General features: G+C 47.9%; 1 protein-coding gene across 25 annotated transcripts in view; it reads left to right on the forward strand.

Annotated features, from left to right (window-relative positions):
• The window catches only part of NCOR2 (nuclear receptor corepressor 2), a 494,549-nt gene that overhangs the window by 59,551 nt on the left and 420,958 nt on the right, over nt 1-14,040 (forward strand). Inside the window, exon 2 of one of the 25 annotated variants that reach the window (XM_075898481.1) lies at nt 7,648-7,770. The exons of the other annotated variants lie outside the window; for them this stretch is intronic. The gene's annotated coding sequence lies outside the window, so the exon portion shown is untranslated. The remainder of the gene's footprint in view (nt 1-7,647; nt 7,771-14,040) is intronic. 25 annotated transcript variants of the gene reach the window in all.

Here is a 14,040-nt window from a genome sequence, read left to right on the forward strand (position 1 = left end):
ATTTCAAAATAGCCTATTTTGAAATTCAATCGATATAAGATACACAATTTGCATAGCACAAATTGTGTATCTTATTTTGAGTTTAGGGTGCTGTGTAGACGCACCCCAAAAGTCTGATTCTCCCTCACTTCCTCATCCCCCCCTCTATATTCTCTAAAAGAGGGGAATGTAAACCTGTTTGGTTTGGGCTAATAGAGAAAGCCATGGAGAAATCAATTAACCAGTAAGATATTTCCCCTCTGCTGTGTTTCTAATCACCATATTTCTGCATTTTTTAGTAGGTTTTGTTTATCATGATGAAGTTTAATTGCACTTAGATCCTGTGCTGGCCTTCCAGTCCTCTCCCCAGAGGCACATAAGCTCCCATTAATTTCTGCTATCCAATCTGCTTAATTTCATTCCTCAGAGCACCAGCCTTCACAATCTGAATCTGGCTAATGCAAAGGACCTATTGCTTTCTTCTTTGGAGCTAACTGTTCCTTCACTAATGCACTTGGTCTACTCTGATCACTGGAACTCCTGGTTGTGTACCTGGTGTTTGTACTGTATTACACAATAGCATGTGCAGCTCTGTTAGGATTACGGTTTGCTGGGTACTGTTCAAACACAGAGTAAAAGATGGCCTGGACCCTGAAGACATTTAGCGTATCTGAGAAATGATGCAGCAAGTGGAGGTAGCAAACAACCAGAAGGTAACCAACAAATGATGCAGCAAGCGGAGGTAATAAACAACCAGAGCGAAGGGGAAAGCCATGAGAAACAGCAATTTAAACTAGGGATGTAATAGTGTAGTTGGTTAACCGATAAGCAAAAGCTTATCACTTAATGCTATAGACTACATGCATTTCCTCCTCTCCCCCTCCAGTAATTTTTTTTAGCAGGCTGGCCAGCAGCCCAGCTCAGTCCTGGCTTGTGTCAGATCCAGGACCTACCCCCACTGCAAGTCTGCATTTAAAGTGTATTAGGATCCTGGCGGGCAGACAACCCGGCTCAGTTCCAGCTTGCATCAGGTCCAGGAGCTTAGACCCCCCCCCCCCACCCGGACAGGGACTGCTGCCACCCTGTGCTGCTGCCTCCGTATCAGAGGCAGTATCACGGGGCGACTGGCAGCAGCCGGTCCGTGAGGGGAGCTGTAGCAGAGGCAGCTGTGCGGAGTGCAGGGGGCTCCTTAGGGTTGGAGTGCACTGGCTGCCAGTCCCGCCCTTAGGGACTATAGAATAGTCGAGTAACCAATCAGGATTCATGAGGTTAATCGACTATTCAGTTTATTGATACTTAACATTCCTGATATAAACTTGTGTTTACTGCAGCAGAGTGCAGAAACTGAGCTAACATGATGTTGGATGGCAAATGCGGACCCGAGGGGAACAAAATAAAAATGACCGTTAATGAAATTCCCCTTTAAATGGCCCAGGTTCTAACTCTGGCTGGTCACTGAAGCTTAACTGGGGGCAAACTCTCTTTACAGTGATGAGATTATCCAAAGAGTTTGAAGCGTCTGTGGCTTCTCTACTGCATACTGCAGTTACAAGGTGGCTTTAGAGGTACAGAGCTGTGAAATTCTCAATCCTAAAGTGCAGTAAGGAGAGGCTTCCAGGCCTCTATCCCTGTTGATCCAGACTTCTTCTGATTCTCTGAAATTGCCCTGCCATCAGCTTCCAATCTTTGAATGATCAGGTACATGGATAGGTCTCTTCAGAGACTGGTGATACATTGCTTTCCTGCTGTTCTTCTGGGAGAGTTACATGCTAAGGAGCAAAATATGTTCTTTCTAGAGAAGTATTTGGTACCTATTAACTTGGCCTAAGGCCCTGCATGAAACTCCTTGTAAAAGCATATAAATGCAGCCCTGTGACATGTATCACAATAAATGGTTTCCATTCCTGGACACCATTTCCCACTGGCCAGCAGTTCCCATGTATTTGCATGGCCCAGAGGTCAGTGTAATAAATGCCTCCTGGATTTCACCCTGATTCAGAGTTGGCCCTAGGGACGTGTGCATGGTGCTGTATTATGTGTGGCTTCTCTTGACAGACAAAATTCTCCATCTGGGTAAAATAGCAGAAAAGTCAGGTTTCTTCTGTGACAGGGACAAAGTTGGAAGCAGTGAAAGCATCAGGATTCTGGGAATGAAGAGGCAAGGGATTGAAGTAACTGTCGTTTGCATTTCATGTAGTAATATATATATGAGTTGTATTATCTTGAATGCTGGCAAACCAGGCTCAGAGAGGATATGGTGTGGAGCCAGGATTAGGTCCTGAAAATGCTCAGATGCCAACCTCTAAGCATATATCCCTAGTGATTAACTGGGGGGAAAAAAGAAACCCATGGACAGAGCAAACATCTTGGGTGCTCGCAGTGTTTGCAGCAGAAGAGCTAACTTTAGAAGCTAAAGCAATCATGTACTAGCTACCAAAGTGGGCAAGCCACATGAGAAATCCTAAGACATATTTCCCTGTCTCCAGATGCATTTCTTCCTTGGACGCTTCCCTGATTTAATGCTGACATTCCAGACCTTGACAAGCCAACGTTTTGGTGTATACTTGTTAAGCCCCTCCATCCGCAGCAATGCGTTTTAAAACCAAACAATTTATGATACCGCCTGTCTCCGTAGACATTTAATGGACTACTTGGACATGTAGGTCTCTGCTTCCCCCAGGAGTTGGAAACTTCCAGCTGAAGAGGGCAAGAGGGAAGCAGGGGGAAATGCTGTGAGTGTGTGTATTTGGGAGGTTGCGGGGGAGAGTTGTTCAGCTCTGGCCTCATGGGCAAAGACATGCATGCTGGTCAGGTGCCAAGATTGGGTTTAGGGAAATATAATCATGTCATTAACAAGGACCCAGTTTCCTTTTAATGTTTTCCTATCTAAGGCAGGCTTTTCACAGGACCAAGCAAGAGCATGCACTGCTGGATGCACAGGAAGAGAGGATTTTAAGATTTCCCTAACATGCATCTTGATCTGCTATTACTTCAGTGCCGTACATTCAGAATAGAGGCAGGAAGCAGCAAGCTATAAAACGGGCAAGTGGTGGGAGGGGGAGAGCCTCTTGGGAGGCAGGCTGCTTAGGAATAAACCAAAAATAGATCCGTATCCATTAATATAATATATACACTAACAAATATCTTGGAATGTATGCACAGAGGGAAGAACGCAATTCATATACCACCTCCTTCCCCCAAGCTATTGCTGTCAAGTATAGATTAAGCCATTTGCATTTAATAAATACATGTTTTTATTAGCTTTTCAGAAAAGTCTGCTTCCTTTCAAATAGAATGGGGGTGAGAACAAGGTACCCAAGTCCTTTGTAAATATGGATAGAGTCTGTAATTTGGATTGTGGGTGAGATTGTCTCTGAAACTTTTGTCTAAATTCAGCAGGGTTCTATGCTGCTGGCTATTTTTAGCCAGCTCTGGCTAGGTAATTAATTTGTCCTCTATGGTTATTCCTCAGTGGCAACGATACTCAGAAAAGCCAGGCAGCTTTGGTCATCTGTGAGCAAATGTCAAACAGCTAGTCCTGGAATGGGTGATTGAAACAATGATATTAAGATGTCAAGGATTATATGTATTAAATGTGGTTCTCTATACAAAACACAAAGCAGACGATTCCTGCCCTCAACAGTTTGCAGTCGGAACACAATAATACTAGTACTTATTGCCCATTACTACTTGAGAATATGTCACAAACAGTACTCATTTAAGCCTCTTTCTATGCTACATGGTAAGTTTGTATTATTATTCCTTCTGCACAGGTGGGAAAACTGAGGCCTTGTGTGCTTAAGTGGCATGTTCTAGGTCACCCAGGAAGCCTATGCCAGTGCCAGGATTAGAAACCAAGAGTTTGTGACTTCCAGTTTTGTGCTCAAACTACAGGTTGAACCTTCCTAATCTGACATCCTCAGAACCTGAGGTGCTGAACCAGAGAATTTGCTGAACCGTGGAAGGTCAAAATTGTCTAGCAGCATTGCCAACACTTCCACTGGGGCTCTTAGAAGACATTTAGGAGTAAATTAGAGCTAAAAAACAGCACAGAACACTGAGAGCCAGGACTAGTGGCTGCAAAAAAACTTTATGGGACCAACAGAAACTTGGCCACGCCCATGATATGTGGACCTCTGGCTGTAATAGGTGGGACTCATTGCCATAGCACCTCCTGCTGGTGACTCTGGGAGTTAACTTTTCAGCCCTGGAGCGCCCCCTGCTGGTCACAGTCTTGCCTACTGTTACCTATTATTCTCAACCAATGTGTATTAGGACCCACCAGTCTCCAAGACCATGGCATCCCCCCTCTGGGTACTTCCCTACTACAGTGCCTTCACACTCTCGGTTCCTTCCCCTTAGGGATCACCCAACCCCCTATACCAGTGGTCCCCAACACGGTGCCCACGGGCGCTATGGCACTCACGGGGGCATTTGTTTGTGCCCGCCAAGTGCTAGGGGCTGTCCCCACCCTGGGTGCGTGGCTCATGTGTGGTGCCGGAGCCGGCCCCGGATGCATGGCACACGGGGAGCGCCGGCCCCGGGCACGTGGCGAATTGGCCGCCTCGGCCCCAGGCGCATGGCTATGGGGAGCACCGGCCCCGGGAGCGCGGCAAATTGGCCTCTCTGCCCCCAGGCAAGCAGCTATAAGGGGGGTGCTGGCTTTGGGCGCGCAGCTCTGGAGGATGCTGGCTCCAGGCTTGCTGCGAATGGGTGGCCTCCCCGCCCGTGACCACACGGCGCATAGGGTTGCTGGCCCCAGCAATTTTGCTAATTTTGCTTTTCTACTTAAAGGGAAGATGATGGCTGTGTTTTAGGGGTATTTTTACTATGGATGTTAAGGAGCAGGTATTTTGTTAATTGTGTACTCACTACAATTTGTACTGGTTACACGATTAGTCTATGAGGGGAGGCTTGCTCCGGTTTCACTGAGCCTCTGCATTTTAAATGTAACAAGAGTCTGGTAGCTCTTACTACATTTAAAATGCAAAGGGGCAGCTGTCCTGGACCCGCAGGAGCTGGGACCACTCCCTCCCAGCTTGCAGCAGGTCCAGCAGCCCTTGTTAGTGGCAGGAGAGTGGGGGACAGCTCCACGCTGAGACCCCTGGGGACAGAGGCTGCTTTGTAGCAGCCTCCCCTACCCCCCACCTCTGTTAGAGGCAGCAGTATGGGGGGGCAGCAGCACTGTGTAGACGGTGCTGGGGGGAACTGGCTTTTAGGTCTGCTCCCCCCAGCACTGGCTCCTGTCTCCCTTTCCCCCAGATGCTGCCTCTCATACAGAGGCAGCAAGGAGGGGAAGCAATAATCAAGTACTCCACTCCACTACCCGATAAGCTTATGCTTATCAGATAGTGGAGTAGCTGACTACTCATTCACATCCCTAATTTTTACCCTTCATGGAGTACAGCTCTGTAGACCTGGCTTGCTGTATACAGTAAAGAGGAAGTTCTTTTGCCTGCTTAAGGTTTCAGAAGACAGTTGGTCACACAGAGTCCAGCTGAGAAATGAACGCTGTGGCTATAGAAAGCAGAGAGGTGTTAGAGCAGACAGTGCCGCTTATGGGAAGGACTTCAATATACGATCTGTCTGAGTGGTATGTCACCTTTTTGCCTGTGTATATTACAAGATAGACTATTGTGGTTTGGCCAGTTGACATACATTTATCTGGATTTGTTTTTGTTTTCATGAAGGGAGGGAGTAATTTATTTGTTTTGTGTGTGGGAGTTGTCATCTCATACATGTTTCTTATCCTTCCAAGTAGTTTCAGTTTATTAAACAGCATCTTCCCCATGAACCTTTTCCATGGAGATTTCCAGGACACTCAGAGTTTTTGAAGTGTTTTTTATGTTAATTAAAAGATGTAATATTTGGCTTAAAAATCCCTATCTTGCAAGCATTTATTGCTTCATAATATATAATACATGGAGATATACCTATCTCATAGAACTGGAAGGGACCTTGAAAGGTCATTTGTCACATCATGTGTTGTTTAGTTATAAATGGTTGACTTATTAAATTTGGAAAGCAGGTGCTCTTTATAACATTTTCATATTGTAATTTGGATTTATGTAATCACTCCTTTACAGGTTTTGTATGGATTTAGTGGCAGTAGCTGTCTGACCCATAGGTAAAGTAGGGAGGTAAAATCAGTTTAAAGTGTTTACCAGTTAAACTATATGTTTAACCAGTTAACCGGCTCGCTGCATCACGCCACAGGTTGAAGGGTCACTGGAGCAGTCCCCTGCCCATGTCATGGTGGGCCCAGTCGGGCTGGAGGAACCCTCTGCCTGTGGCCACATAGGGCATCAGTTAAGCAGTAACCTTGGTAAGTGTGCCAGTGAACTATATGTTTAATAGGTTTCCCCTTTCTATCTCTAAGACAAAGATCCTGAAATTCTCTCTGGGAACAAGTGGGGAGCATAGGGAGCTATGTAAAATGCTCTTGGTACCCTCTCAGATAGATACAACTACAAGCTTCAGCCCTATTCTAGCACGGGGGGGAGAGGGGAAGCATTTCTAGGGTGAGGCAAAGGCTAATTCAATCTTCTGTTGGAATTTTCAACATGGGGTACCTCTTGTCATGATGCTTTCTCTGATTATAACTGATCATCCACTAGGAACTGGACTTGGGCCAGGACTATACCAGGGAGAAATTTGACTTAAGATGCGCAACTCCAGCTACGAGAATAGCATAGCTGGAATTGATATACCTTAAATAGAATTTCTGTGATGGCCTCTCTGTGGGAGATCGCCGGGAGAAACTGTTCCATTCACTTCTCTTACTCCGTGAGACCCTATGGAGTACTGGGGTCGACAGGGGCGCTTCAGTATTTGATTTAGTGGATCCTTACTAGGGATATGTAAGTGTAACTGAATACATGGTTAACTGCTAAGCCTGGGCTCATTGGTTAACATGCACGGTTATCCCTCCACCCCCCATACACACACTGCTGCCTTTTAAACGGACCTCCCTGTGTGTACCAGCTTCCGTGGAACTGCCTGCCCCACTGCCTCTGTATCAGAGGCAGCAGCGTGGGGGTGTGCAGGCAGGATCCGAGCTGAAAATTCACGGGTTACATGTTTACTTGAATAAACGTGTTTTAACATCACTAGTCCTTACTAAACTGGCTAAATTGATCTGTGGAGCATCAATCTGTACGTAAGTATAGACAAGGCATGAGACGGCCACTGCATTATGCATAGGCTACTGTCAGAACCTGAAAGTCATTGCTAGTAACCTGGGCTGGATCTGAAACAGCAAAAGCCCACACAGCTGGCCAGCATCTCCAGGTTTGTTCCCTTATATAGCTTGAGAGAGAGAACATATATTGCCACTATATTCTTTGCAGGTTATCTATTGAAGGGTGGAAAAGCCTCTTTTAGCAAGCAGATTTGTAGTTAAGCCTGTCATTCTATCCTCAACATGTTCCCCTTGTGCTTAGCTAATGTAGCACATAGGACATCCATGGTTCTTGGAAGAGAGAGCCCTACAGCACAGACCGCAAGGAGGCTAAGGGACTGAGTCTTCACCACTGATTTTCTCCTTACTCATTTTCATTGATGAAGCACGTCTTCCCCTTCTAAAATAGTACTTACTCTTAGTTTGTGAAGTCTTGGATAACACCTTCTGCTCTAGCTGAAAGGGAACTTGTGTTTTTTTCCCTTTAGATAGAAAGATAATTGCCTCACACCTCCTGTGTACATGCCTAGCAACGTATCCTCAGAACACGGATGAACATCTCCTTCAGCAGAGGCGATGTGCTGGAGCACTTCCTGCAGCTCACAACCCAAGTATGGTCTACAGCGAGTCTCATATTCTGTGAATTCTCTGGGAGGACCCGCTAGCTGTACAGAGTTGTTGATGTCTTATGCCCCATGTTCTGTGATGGGGAAAACCTGCTGTTGCACTGTGCTGAGGGGAGCCACAGGGCTGAGCAATCTCTTTGCTCCGTAGTAGGGTGTTTGCTTGTACAGTTCAGCTGAGGTTCATTTTTATGGTGCTGGTTACTGTGGTATCTGAGTGCCTTGTATTTGGAATCTGGTGCCCTAATTAATTTAGCAGTGCAGTGTCCTTGTGAAGTTCTATTCTCCCCATTTTCGAGATGGGAAACTGAGGCATGCAGAGCCTAAGTGATTTACCCTTGGAAGGTCAAGGAACTCTGTCAATGAGTAGCACCATCTTTTGGACCATATTTGCCTCTGCTGTTGGGCTCATGGATTTACCTTAGGTCCAGATCAGGGAACTCTGTCCTTGGGTAGCACTCTTAACTGTTGAACCATCCTTGCCTCTTCCACTGGGGTCATGGAGGAAGTGAGTCCTGATGGGGGGCAGGGAAGACTGCAGGCAAACTGGGCTGTAATCAGGGTCGGCCTTAGGCCGATTCAGCTGAATCGGGCCCCGCACCTAAGGGGGCCCCGTGCCCCTGAACCTGGAAGTGTGCCGGGCCATGGGGGGGCGAGTTACTATTCAGAGCCCGGGGCCCTCCACCAGCAATAAGTGAAGCTGTCTCTCTCCCCCGGCTCTGCCTGGAGCGGGCCCCGGATCCGGGGAGAGGGTGGGAGAGGAAGGGGAGGTGGAAGAAAGGGAAGGCACCAAGAGACAGGGTGGAGGAGACACAAATGGCAGGGAGCCAAGTGCAGACAATGAGGGAAAGGGCAGGAAGGGAGGTGTCAGTGGGAATTGGGACAGGGTGATGCTGGGAGAGGAGAGGACAGGGGAAGGGTGTTGGGGGCTAGAGGGGGAGGGGGAGGTGCTGGGAGAAGGTTTGAAAGAAGGGGTGGGCATGGATAAAGGTGGGGATGGAGCAAGTCATGTGTGAGGGCACAGAGGGGCAGGAGGGGAATGGGGGCAGAGAATGATGAGGGGGTGGGCATTAGGGAAAAAGAGGGCAAAGGGGGCAGGCAGGGGCAGTAAGGGAAGGGGGAGGCACCAGGAGGGTGCAGGGCTAAGGGAAGATGCAGGTGCCAGGGGATTCTGGAGGTGAAGCAGAAGGGCAGACACCTGCAGGGGAGGGACCAGCACCAGAGGAGAGAGGCAGGGCAGGTGTGTAGAGGGAGATGTTAGAAGAGGGGATGAGGAGGGGTAGCTCACATGATCAGAGTGAGGCTACTGGAGGAGTGGGTACAAAGGGATGTGAAGGGCTGGTGTAGGGGGGCAGGTTGCAGGAGGGCTGAGGGCAGTGAGAAGGGCAGGAGTCAGGACAGCAGAGGAGGGTGAGGAGTTGGGGGGCAGCAGGCACCAGGGGAGATGATGGAACAAGGAGAGGAGACATGGCAACAGGAAGAAAAGGTAAAGGTTTAAAAATATTTATGAATAACTTGGTATGCTGCCCACGGCCAGTTTGTTAGCGTCCTGCGGTGCAGTTTGGGTTTATGTGGGGATCAACACGTAGCCGGCGAGTGGGAGCCAAAACAAAAAAGTAGTCAGTGTAATGATCTTCTGTTGATATGTGTTTTAGTAGTTCAATTCTTGGACTGTCATTGCTCATGAAAAGTGCTGTCATGTGGGTAGAAATCGGGTAAATATTGCATTTTATTAATATCAGCAGAACTGACTTAAATGGAGCCTGTGTGTTGTGTAGTCTTGCTTTAATCTTTGTATTCATGCCTGACAGTGTGAGAGAAGCTATTTGTATATATTTGCTTGCATATGCAACCACACTTAAGTTGAAGCCCTCAGCATGTTCTGTAAGTATCAGTGTGGCCCCTGGGGCTTCCAAAGTTGAGTTGCCCTAGCTCATCCCTGACAGGTGTCTGTCTAACCTGGTCTTAAATATCTCCAGTGATGGAGATTCCGTAATCTCCCTAGACTAGGCAATTTATTCCAGTGTTTAACCACCCTGACAGGCAGGAAGTTTTTCCTAATGTCCAACCTAAACCTCCCTTGCTGCAATTTAAGGCCATTGCTTCTCATCCTAACCTCAGAGGCAAAGGAGAATAATTTTTCTTCCTCCTCCATATGATACTCTTTTAGATACTTGAAAGCTGCTTTCATGTCCCTTCATGCCCCTTCATGTCTTCTCTTTTCCAAGATAAACAAGGCCAATTTCCTCTGCTTTACCTCATAACTCGTGTTCTCTAGACCTTTCATCATTTGTGTTGATCTTCTCTGGACTTTCTCTAGTTTCTCTATGTTTCCTGAAATGTGGTGCCCAGAACTGGACATGATATTCCAGCTGGGGCCTAATGTAGATGGCTCATTCCCTGCCTAGGGGATGTGAGACGGGCAGGTTAATTTCCAATCCTCCTGTTTATTCTTTTCCTAAGCCAGGAGGGAACAGTAGTTCTGATGGGGGCTCTGCAGGAAGGCAGCCCGCACTGCCACCTGCCTGAGACCTTGTGCAGGTGTTTAACAGCTGTCCAGCCCACCCTAGAGGTGACTGCATTTCAGCGTGCCTGTAGCAACACAGCACCAGCAATGGACAGGAGAATGTCTCCCAGGCATGGCTTGCTCATGAATGCTTCAGTCCCCTTGGATGGGTCTCAGCCTCTTTTCTTCCCCTCCCCCGCTTTGCAATGGGGCTGTAGACTCTGGGGAAGAGGCGTGGAGGCAGGCAGAGGTGTCTCCCTGCGGCAGATGTAGACACGTCTCTGTATTAATCATTCTCTCATTGAAGTTTTTAGCTTTGTATTGAGTCCTTTTACATGGAAACTTTGTATTACGTCTTGTCAGAATAGTCCCTAGGACAAGTGAGGCAGAGACTGTCCCTGTGGGGTGAATGAGGTGGGAATGGATGAGGTGGAAGGTGAGCACCTCTGGGCAGTTGCAAAGGTTGGAGAGGAGATGCCAGATCCAAGATCAATGAACCCTGGGAATTGGGCCCATTGAAAGGAGACTGGACCTGTGGATGCCTTGGGGGTCTGCAGCAAGGGCCTGCTCTTTGGGAAGCCCCCTCTTTGGAGGTGAATGTGGCAGCATTGAGATACCACCCAGAAGCCTGCAGATTCATGGGACGGCTCTAACAGATCTTGCACATGCATAAGATGATGGATCTGCGGGGGTGGGGGGGGAGCAGTGGCGTAGCGAGGGGGCCGGAGGGGTCAGTTGATACTGGACACCATGCTAGGGAGGCTCCAATTTAATCCCATTCTGCTCCCCCCGTCGTCCCTCAGCTTATGTGCTCCTACTCCGCCTGCCACCAGCAGCTGGAGCCTCCTCCCTGCCTCTCTGCTCTGAGCCTGACCCTGCTCCAAGCCCGACCCTCCTCTATCTCCACTGGAGGGTTAGTGCATGTGGGAGCCCGGCCCCAAACTGTAGTGGGTGGGGGAAGATGCGGTACAAGTTCCCCTCAACTGTGCACCAGGTTTGGGGCCTTGCCACATGGCGGCGGGGGAGAGGGGGGATTTTTCCTTTGCCCCCGGGCGCATAGCACCCTCTCTACGCCTCTGGCAGCACATCCAAACAAGCCACATGAACTCAGTACAGGTGCACAACACAAAATCCATTCTGCTTATGGGAGAAAACTCTTGGCTATGTCTACACTGGCGGCTTCTTGCGCAAGAACACGTCCACACTGCCATGTGTGAGCTGTACTTTTTATTAAGAGCATCCCTGGCAGTGTGGACGCTCTCTTGAGCAAGAAAGCTCCAATGGCCATTTTAGCCATAGGGGTTTTTTGTGCAAAAAATCCCTGCCGAGCATCCACGCTGCCTTCTTGCGCAAGAGAGCTTACACCTGTTAGAAAAGAGCGTAGCTCTTACGCAAGACACCCTGTCTTACCACGCCATACTGTAAATTGCGCAAGAGCAGGCAGGCAGTGTGGATGCTCTGTGGGTTCTTGCAGAAGAACGGCTGTACTTGCGTAAGAAGCCACGAATGGAGACATAGCTTTAGAAGAAACACTTCCCCCAGCCTCTCTGCCCCCGAGTTAATGTCACACGCATTGGGTTAATGCAATTGCAGGATAGTTGCATGAAGGGGATTTGGTGGGGGCCAAACTAATCCCTGTTGGTAGGAGGATGGTGGGAAAAGTCCTTTGAGAGGGGTGACATGACACCTTTTACTTCTGGTCATGTGTCCATCTTGCCCAAGCGTGTTGCCTCCAGAGACTTGGCTAATGGGGGTCAGCGGGTGTGGCTAATGGAGTTCAGGGGGCGTGGCTAATGGGGGTTAGGAGGTGTGGCTAATGGGGCACCACCAAAAATTATACAAATCTGCCATCCCTGGAGGAGGAGTGCATCGGCTGCCTGCGCCACAGGCAGTGTGAGTTTAGCGCAGGGTGTGTGTGTGTGTTGGCAGGAGATTTTTTTGTGCTGTGGTGTTTTTTTTCTTTTTTTGGCTCAACCAAAATTGCTGCTGGGCCCCTTTGAAATTGTTCGAATTGGGCTCCGCACTTCCTAAAGCTGGCCCTGCCTGTAATATTGGCAGTTATTTACTTCATTCACAGAACTCTGCTCTCTCCCTTTTGTTCAGCTTGCTCCTGGCTGTGCAATAGCTTCAGTACAGACTGACAGCCTCAAAGGGTGCCAAGTTGCTTCTGAAAACTTTCCCACACCAAATCCTCTAGCAATACCAGTATAGACTGTGGCAGGGAGAGATGGCTCTGTTTTGCCATAGTGCTCTTTCATCTTATTTTCAGCTCTTCTCATTAGGGGGTCTGGCTCGTTGCACATTATATGCCTTCTGCAGATGTCTCGACATGGGAAAAAGAAACAACCTCCCTCCCTCCCCCAATACTCACACAAGAGCAGAGGGCAGAAAAAGCTCTTGATTGCTTATAGTAAATGTGAGCAGAGCTGGGATCTGCAGCTGTGTAATGAGTCTGGATTAAGGTTTGTTGCTGAAATTACTTCAAAAAGGGGGAGGAGGTGTATGTGTGTGCATGCATACATGCTAATTTAAAATAAAGGGACTGACCGTGTTTAAAAGCAAATCACTAGTCAGGTGTTGTTCAACTGGCTGTTATTTCCAAAACAAGTGGGGCTCCTTCTGTGGGAGACATGAAAGGGGTTTGAGTGCTGAACAGAAACTTACCGTTTTGATGCTTAGTGGGATGACTCTTCCTACCTTTATATGGGTGGCTGGAGATAGGGCGCATCTCTCTTTTCTATTGCCATAACACGTTGCTGGCTTATCGCTGTTGGATGTCTTTAGTGGGATGAGTTAGTGGTATTGGTCCAGTTTTTAATGGGCAGTTGTCTGTATAGCTGAGTATAATTGTAACAGTGTGAAGCCAAACCCTGAGTAGTCCATCGAGGCTGAACTTTGCTCTAAATCGGTGGGGTCCAGTCAGTTCTGAAGCAGAGCCACTATTGTGGCTCCTACTGTAGTGAACTAGTCACCCACAACCAGTCAACTAGTCACATTATTCAAGTCAGTTAGCCATACACAACCAGCCAACTAGCCACATATGGCTAGTGACTAGTGTGTTGGACAACATGGCTCTAAGCCGTCGTGGTGGTCCTTTCAATCTGGAAAGAGTCCTCCCTCTCTTGATGGGTTCATGTGGGCAGCTTGCCTGCGGCTGTCAGTAATACAATTTCCTGTGAACTAGAAGACTTTGGTCTCCTGGGCTGGCAAACTTGCAGTTTTTGAGCAGTACATTTACATTAAAGATAAAGCTCCCACTCTTTAAATCTACCTCAAAGGTTTTTTCCCAATGGTAGGCAGGAAGCATTTAGGGCGAAAATAAATGTTAATATCAGCACGTTTATTTTCTGCATTGTTCCTCTTAACTAGTTTTTTAATTTCTCTTCATCGCTCCCTTTGTTGTTGCCCTGGAATTGCTCTATTTGCTTCTGTGCTATTCTCTGGGGTCTTTCTGGGTTGGTGGGAAGTTCCTGCTGAGCAATCACTGAGACAGTTGCCAATATAGTGAACAGATAAGAAGATTTTTGGCTAACCTCAGTTTAGGGAGATTGTCCAGAAGACGTTACAGGTCAAATCCTCCATTGGTGCAGATCAGCTTAAAGACTAGGGATGTTAGATATAGTGTAGCTGAACAATCATGGCAGTTTAAAAACCAGCTACCCGCACAGACTGGCTGCTTGTGGTCTTGCGCTGCTGCCTCTAATGCAGAGGCAGCAGCATAGGATGGCAGCAGCCCCTGTCTGTGAGGGATT

Source organism: Pelodiscus sinensis, chromosome 15 (assembly GCF_049634645.1).
Source record: "Pelodiscus sinensis isolate JC-2024 chromosome 15, ASM4963464v1, whole genome shotgun sequence".
In the NCBI taxonomy this organism is placed as follows: Eukaryota; Metazoa; Chordata; order Testudines; family Trionychidae; genus Pelodiscus; species Pelodiscus sinensis.